Source organism: Plecotus auritus, assembly GCF_963455305.1.
Source record: "Plecotus auritus genome assembly, chromosome: 7".
Lineage (NCBI taxonomy): Eukaryota > Metazoa > Chordata > Mammalia > Chiroptera > Vespertilionidae > Plecotus > Plecotus auritus.
This window is the reverse complement of record NC_137774.1, coordinates 35964532-35972004: the sequence shown is the minus strand read 5'-3', so window position 1 is coordinate 35972004 and position 7473 is coordinate 35964532.

Sequence of the window (7473 nt, the reverse complement as noted above, 5' to 3'; positions counted from 1 at the left end):
CAAGGCACATGCCCTTGACCGGAATCGAACCTGGGACCCTTGAGTCTGCAGGCCGACGCTCTATCCACTGAGCCAAACCGGTTAGGGCAGAACTTTTTATTTTTATAAATAAATGGGAGATGGCAACATAACCATGAAACGACGTACATCGAGTCTGACGTAACCTGAGGACTGCCTGTACTTTAAACAATAAGAAAATTAAAAAAAAAAAAGAATCCACCAATAGCCTGGCCTGTGTGGCACAGTGGTTGAGTTTCGACCTACGAACCAAGAGGTCACTGTTCGATTCGCAATCAGGCACATGCCCAGGTTGTAGGCTTGGTCCCCAGTGTCTTTTAATCCTATATAATAAAAGAGTAATATGCAAATTAACCATCACCCCGCTACACCCACAAAGCCACGCCCACCAGCCAATCGGGAGCGAATATGCAAATAAACCCAACCAAGATGGCTACGGCCACAGAGAGCAGGAAGGAGGCTTGGGTTTCCCCGGCAATGGAGGAAGCCAAGCTTTCCGCCTGCCCTTGCCGGCCTAGGCCTCCACTCAAGGCTACAAAGTTTCAATGATAGAAGATACATAAATCCAAACAGAAATGGCGGCAGCCACGGAGCTGGAAAGAGCAGGAGGCTAGGGTTGCCCCCAGTGATGGAGGAAGCCAAGCTTTCTGCACACCCTGGCGGCCCAGGCCTCTGCTTAAGGCTACAAAGTTTCAATTGTAGAAGATAAATAAACCCCAGATACCAGGGCCTCCGCTTGGGTTGCCAGGGGGCGTGGCCAGCCTGCAAACCACCACAGGCCCCTCACCCAGGCTGCCTCACGCCCCAACGGAACCCCCACCCTGATCTGGGACACCCTTCAGGGTAAACCAGCTGGCCCCCACCTGTGCACCAGGCCTCTATCCTATCTAATAAAAGAGTAATATGCAAATTGACCATCACTCCAACACACAAGATGGCCTGCAAGGGAGGGCAGTTGGGAGGGACCAGGCCTGCAGGGGAGGGCAGTTAGGGGTGACCAAGCCAGCAGAGGAGGGAAGTTGGGGGCAACCAGGCCTGCAGGGAAAGGCAGTTGGGAGGGACCCAGGCCTGCAGGGGAGAGCAGTTGGGGGGGACCAGGCCTGCAGGGGAGGGCAGTTAGGGGTGACCAGGCCTGCAGGGGAGGGCAGTTAGGGGCAAACAAGGGCAAACAGGCTGGCAGGGGAGTGGCTAGGGGGTGATCAGGCTGGCAGGCAGAAGTGGTTAGGGCAATCAGGAAGGCAGGCAGGCAAGCAGTTGGGAGCCAGCAGTCCTGGATTGTGAGAGGGATGTCTGACTGCCTGTTTAGGCTCGATCACACTGGGATTGGGCTTAAACGGGCAGTTGGACATCCCTCGAGGCGTCCCAGATTGGAGAGGGTGCAGGCTGGGCTGAGGGACCCCCCCTCCCCCGTGCACGAATTTCGTGCACCGGGCCTCTAGTATCTATATAGGTATTCCATAGTTTGACTATACCATAAAATATTTTATTACTGCCAAAACCGGTTTGGCTCAGTAGATAGAGCGTCAGCCTGCAGACTGAAAGGTCCCAGGTTCGATTCCGGTCAAGGGCATGTACCTTGGTTGCGGGCACGTCCCCAGTAGGGGGTGTGCAGGAGGCAGCTGATCGATGTTTCTCTCTCATCGATGTTTCTAACTCTCTATCCCTCTCCCTTCCTCTCTGTAAAAAATCAATAAAATATATATAAAAAATACTTTATTACTTGATATTTAGATTGATCATAAGTTTTTGCTATTACAAACAATACTATATCCTTTTTATTGTTGTTAATCCTCATTCAAGGATATTTTTCCATTGATTTTTAGAGAGAGTGGAAGGGAGTGGGAGAGACAGAGAGAAAAACATCTATATGAGACAGACACATGGGGCTAGGGATCGAGTCTGCAACAGAGGTACATGCCCTTGACAAGAATCAAACTCATAACCCTTCAGTCCGCAGGCCAGCACTCTATCCACTGAGCCAAACCAGCTAGGACAATACTATATCCTTGTAATATATATTTATTCTTCTACCAGCATTGAAAAAGTGCCTTTATCCTTGTATCTTTTTAAAAAATATATATTTTATTGATTTTTTTACAGAGAGGAAGGGAGAGGGAGAGTTAGAAACACTGATGAGCCGAAACCGGTTTGGCTCAGTGGATAGAGTGTCGGCCTGTGGACTGAAGGGTCCCGGGTTCGATTCCGGTCAAGGGCATGTACCTTGGTTGCGGGCACGTCCCCAGTGGGAGGTGTGCAGGAGGCAGCTGATCGATGTTTCTCTCTCATCGATGTTTCTAGCTCTCTATCCCTCTCCCTTCCTCTCTGTAAAATATCAATAAAATATATTTAAAAAAAAAAAAAAAAAGAAACATTGATGAGAGAGAAACATCAATCAGCTGCTTCCTGCACACCCCCTACTGGGGATTTGCCCGCAACCAAGGTACATGTCCTTGACTGGAATCAAACCTGGGACCCTTTAGTCCGCAAGCCAATGCTCTATCCATTGAGCCAAACCAGTTAGGGCTATCCTTGTATCTTTATGTATACTGATATTATCAGTCTTTTAAATATTTACTAATAAAGCTTTTATTGTCTTTTTGTATTTCATTTGTGTATTTCCAGTTTATATAGCATCTGAATAATTCTTTTGGGTCATTTGTTTCTTTATAATTTGTACAGTCTCTTTGACTATTCTGGATATTAACCCTTGCTCTGCTATATACTACAAATATATTTTTAAAACGGTTACTGGTCTTTTCACTTATTAATAGTGACTTTTGATGTACAGTTGTTGTTGTTTTTAATATACACAAATCTGGCTTGGCCTGCATGGCTAAGTGGTTAAGCATCGACCTATAAACTAGGAGGTCATGGTTCAATTCCCCATCAGTACACATGCCCAGGTTGCAGGCTTGATCCCCCATAGGGGGCGTGTAGGATGCAGTCAATCAATGATTCTCCCTCATCATTGATGTTTCTATCTCTCTCTCTCCCTTCCTCTCTGAAATAAAAATATATTTAAAAATATATTTATACAAATCTGTCAGTCCTTTCCTATATGATATCTGGGTTTTATGCTTTGGGAAAGCTTTTCTAGCCTGTGAATTTTAAAAATATTTTTCAAAATTTTCTTCTAATACATTTATAGTGTTGCTTTTTGTTTAGCCTTTGATATATTTGGAATCTATGTCTGTGTTTGGTGTGTGGCAGGTGTTGTATTAGTTTCCTAGGGCTGCCATAACAATTTTCCACTGGGTGGATACATTATGATAATAGAAATTTATTTTCTCACAGTCCTGGAGGCCAGAAGTCTGATATTACATTGTCAGCAGGTTGAGTCCTTTTTTGGAGGTTCTAAAGGAGAATTTGTCCATACATTTCCCCTAGCTTCTGGCGCTGCCAGCAGTCATCGACATTCCTTGGCTTGTAGACATAGCATTCCAATTTCTCTGTTTTCACATTGCCTTTTCTCTGTGCCTGTGTCCTTTTCTGTCACTTATGAGTAGACACTCCTGGGATTTAGGGCCTACCCTAATCCAGTATGGTCTCATCTCAATCCTTACACTAGTGTCATCTGCAAAGATGTCATTTCTAAATAAAGTCACTTTCTGAGGTCCTGGGTGGACATGAATTGGGAGGGTTGGGCACTATTCAACTAATTTTATTTTTTCCAAAGGAAATCGAATGGTTTCTGTGGTTTTCTTACATAGTCCTTTCTTTCCTCACAAGTATAAAGTGCTTGCCACAGATTAAATTTAGTAGGTCTGGTTCAGAAGTCTGTTTGGTTCCATTGATCTATTTGCCTCTTTTACACTGTTTCAGTTATGATAATTTGTAGGATGTTTTAACATATTTTAAACTCCTCCCTTCTCCTTAGTGTTCTTTATTCAAATATTTCTCAGCTGTTCTCTCAGCTTATCTCTATTTCACATAAGCTTTAGAAAAAGTTTATTGGAGTTCATTAAAAGCATGTTGGGATTTTGATTGGGATTATATTTAATTTATAGATCAAGTTGGGGGAAATTGACATATTTACAATATTGAATCTTCCCTTTAGGGCCATGCTCTCGATTTATTTGGGTGTTTATGTCTTTCAGTAAAGGTTTGTGGCCATTTTCATGCAGGTCTTGCATATTTCTTGTTGGGTCTAAAACTAGTGATTTTATTTATTTATTTATTTTTAAATATTTTTATTGATTTCAGAGAGGAAGAGAGAGGGAGAGAGAGATAGAAACATCAATGATGAGAGAGAATCATTGATCGGCTGCCTCCTGCATGCCCCCTACTGGGGATCGAGCTTACAACCCAGGCACATGCCCTTGGTGGGAATCGAACCTGGGACCCTTTAGTCCGCAGGCCGATGCTCTATCCACTAAGCCAAACCAGCCAGGGCTAAAACTAGTGATTTTATAATTTAAGCATTGTAAATGGTCCTTTTTCTTTAATACATTTTCTAATTGATAATTTCTGACTTACAGAAAGCCATTTATTATTTTTTAATCATTTATTTAATGATGAGAGAGAGAGAGAAGGAGGAAAAGACAGAGAAAAACATTGACTGGTTGTTCCACTTATTTATGCATTCATTAGTTGCCTCTTGTACTAGTATATGCCCTGATTGGGTATTGACCCCACAACCTTGGCATATCAGGACAACCTCTAACCAACTGAACTACCCAGCCAGAAAAGCCATTTATTTTTGTATGTTGATCTTGTATCCAATCACCTTACTTCAGTTATTTTATTCTATATTTCAGTTTTTCTTGATAAACTAGGGGCCCAGTGCACGAATTCATGCACCTTGAAAGGAACTGTAGGCTGTGAGGCTGCAGTGGGCACAGGGCGGGTCTCGGCCCATCCTCCGCGCCCCTGCCCGGCCCCTCCCACCGCATCCCCGGTCCCGTCTGCCGGCAGCCCTGCTATTGCCGCTCCCACATTTGGGGCCAGTGTCAGTTGCGGGTGCGAGCAGCAGCTGCTGCCCTGATCGCCCCTCAGGAGCAGGGGGAGGTGGAGAAGCCCTCAGGGGAGATCAGGGCTGGCAGCTGTCGCTCGCAGCCACTGATGGTGCTGAGTGATCGGGGCTGGCCCTGGGCGCCAGCAGCAGGTACGAGTGGGGCTGGTGCTGGCAGCAGGTGCAAGCGCCGGGTGGGACCGCGGTGCAAAGGACCAAAGAATTTTCAGTAACCACCAGAGGCCACCTCGATGACAGTGACCAGTGCCCTGCCTTGGTCTGGCTCCCCCTCACCTGCTCACCATCCCACCACAGCTGACGCCCGCCATGTTCCGAGCACACCCCCTGGTGGTCAGCGCATGTCATAGCGACCGGTTGTTCAGTTGTTCCGACATTCGGTCTGTTTGCATATTAGGGTTTTATATATATAGATTACATATTGTTTGAAAATAGTGATAGTTCTTTCTCTTTCTTTCCAGTGTTAAAATCTTTCTTGAAGGTTTGTGTATGAGCTGTTACATTGGCCAGGACCCCAATAGTAGAGTGTTAAACAGCAGCAGATTGAGTGAACATAGTACTTAACATCTAACTAGAAAAAAAACATAAAACAAACCAATCAAGCCACAGATACTGCATAGGAAACAATGGACTTACGATACACAAAAGAAAGAAAGTGGCAGAATTTTAACTAGCAAGTGCTCCCTGTACTTCACCTTGCACTAATATTATTTAAAACCTTCTAAATCCTTCTAAGACCTGTGCTAGGCAGCTCTGCCAAGTTACCTGGCAACGAGGGACTTTGCTCTACCTGCAGGGCAAACTGTTTCAGTCTGGCTCTTAACTCAACAGTTCATTCAGCCTTTAGACTGACCATTACTAGTTCGTGAGGTCAGTCAGTCACAGAACAGTGCTGACACTCAGCTGCCACATAAGCATGGCTGGTATGCTTAGGGCAGTGGTCGGCAAACTCATTAGTCAACAGAGCCAAATATCAACAGTACAACAATTGAAATTTCTTTTGAGAGCCAAATTTTTTAAACTTAAACTTCTTCTAATGCCACTTCTTCAAAACAGACTCGCCCAGGCTGTGGTATTTTGTGAAGAGCCACACCCAAGGGGCCAAAGGGCCGCATGTGGCTCGTGAGCCGCGGTTTGCCGACCACTGGCTTAGGGCTTGGTGGTATATATAATGAAGATTCCTTCCCAAATAAGACATTTGAGCCCTTGTAAGTAATCTGCATTCTCTGCATTTTTTTAGTTTCTGGCCATTTAGGTTTTCACCTACAATCTTGCTGAGAACTAATTAACTGGTTGAAATTGGCTGTGCATGGTAAAAGCCGCTTCACAAAGAATGGCTTTTCCTTCACTCATTTCTTAACAAGTATCAAGTGCCTACGTAATTGTAGTTTACTAAATAGGTTAATAGAGCTCAACCTTTAAAAAGAAAAAAAACCTAGATACTTAAATAGGAGCTCGGGTTTCTATAGATATTATGATGCCCACTTTAAAGGTAGAAACTGAGAGCTAATAGGATAGCAGTCTTCATGTTTTTTTTTTTGTTTTTGTATTTTAAATATGTTTTAATTTTATTTCAGAGAGAGGAAGGGAGAGAGAGATAGAAACATCAATTATGAGAATCATTGATCAGCTGCCTCCTGCACACCCTCTACTGGGGATCGAGCCCGCAACCTGGGCATGTGCCCTGATGGGGAATCGAACCCTGATCTCCAGGCTCATAGGTCGATACTCAACACTGAGCCACACCAACCAGGCTGGAATCTTAATGTTTTTAAGGTAAAGTTTCCAGAACAAACCTACTCTCCCCAAGTTAAGATTTTCTTTCTTAAGCCCTGGCCCAGTAGTTCAGTTGGTTAGCGTCAACCATATACACCAAGATTGTGGGTTCGATCTCTAGTCAGGGCATGTACAAGAAGCAACCAATGAATGCATACATAAGTGGAACAACAAATCAATGTTTCTTTCTCTTTCTTGCTCTAAAAAAAAATTTAAAATATTTAGAATTCCTTTCTTAAGTTAAAACCCACTTTGAAAGACAATCTATAATCATTCAAATATAAAATTACTTTGCAAAAATTAGGTTTCTGAAAAATTTAATAACATTAAAAATGCTTATAAATGAAATATTAATGTTCAAAATTAACTTAAAACATAATCTCAATCAACTATATCATAAATTCATACAAAGAAAACTGGGGGAAGAATTCCACCAAAATGCTAATATTTGAGAACAGTATCTCTCAGTGATGGTATCAGTTGTGATTATTATTTTCCATAGTGGGCATGTTTTACTTTTTAACATATTACTTTTGCTTTTAATCCTCACCCAAGGATATGTGTGTTTTGTATTACTGATTTTAGCGAGGAAGGCGGAGGGAGAGAAATATCGATGTGAGAAAGAAACATCAATTGGCTGCCTCCCATTCTCACCCCTGGCCAGAATCGAACCCACAACCTTTCATTGCATGGGACAGTGCTCCAACCAA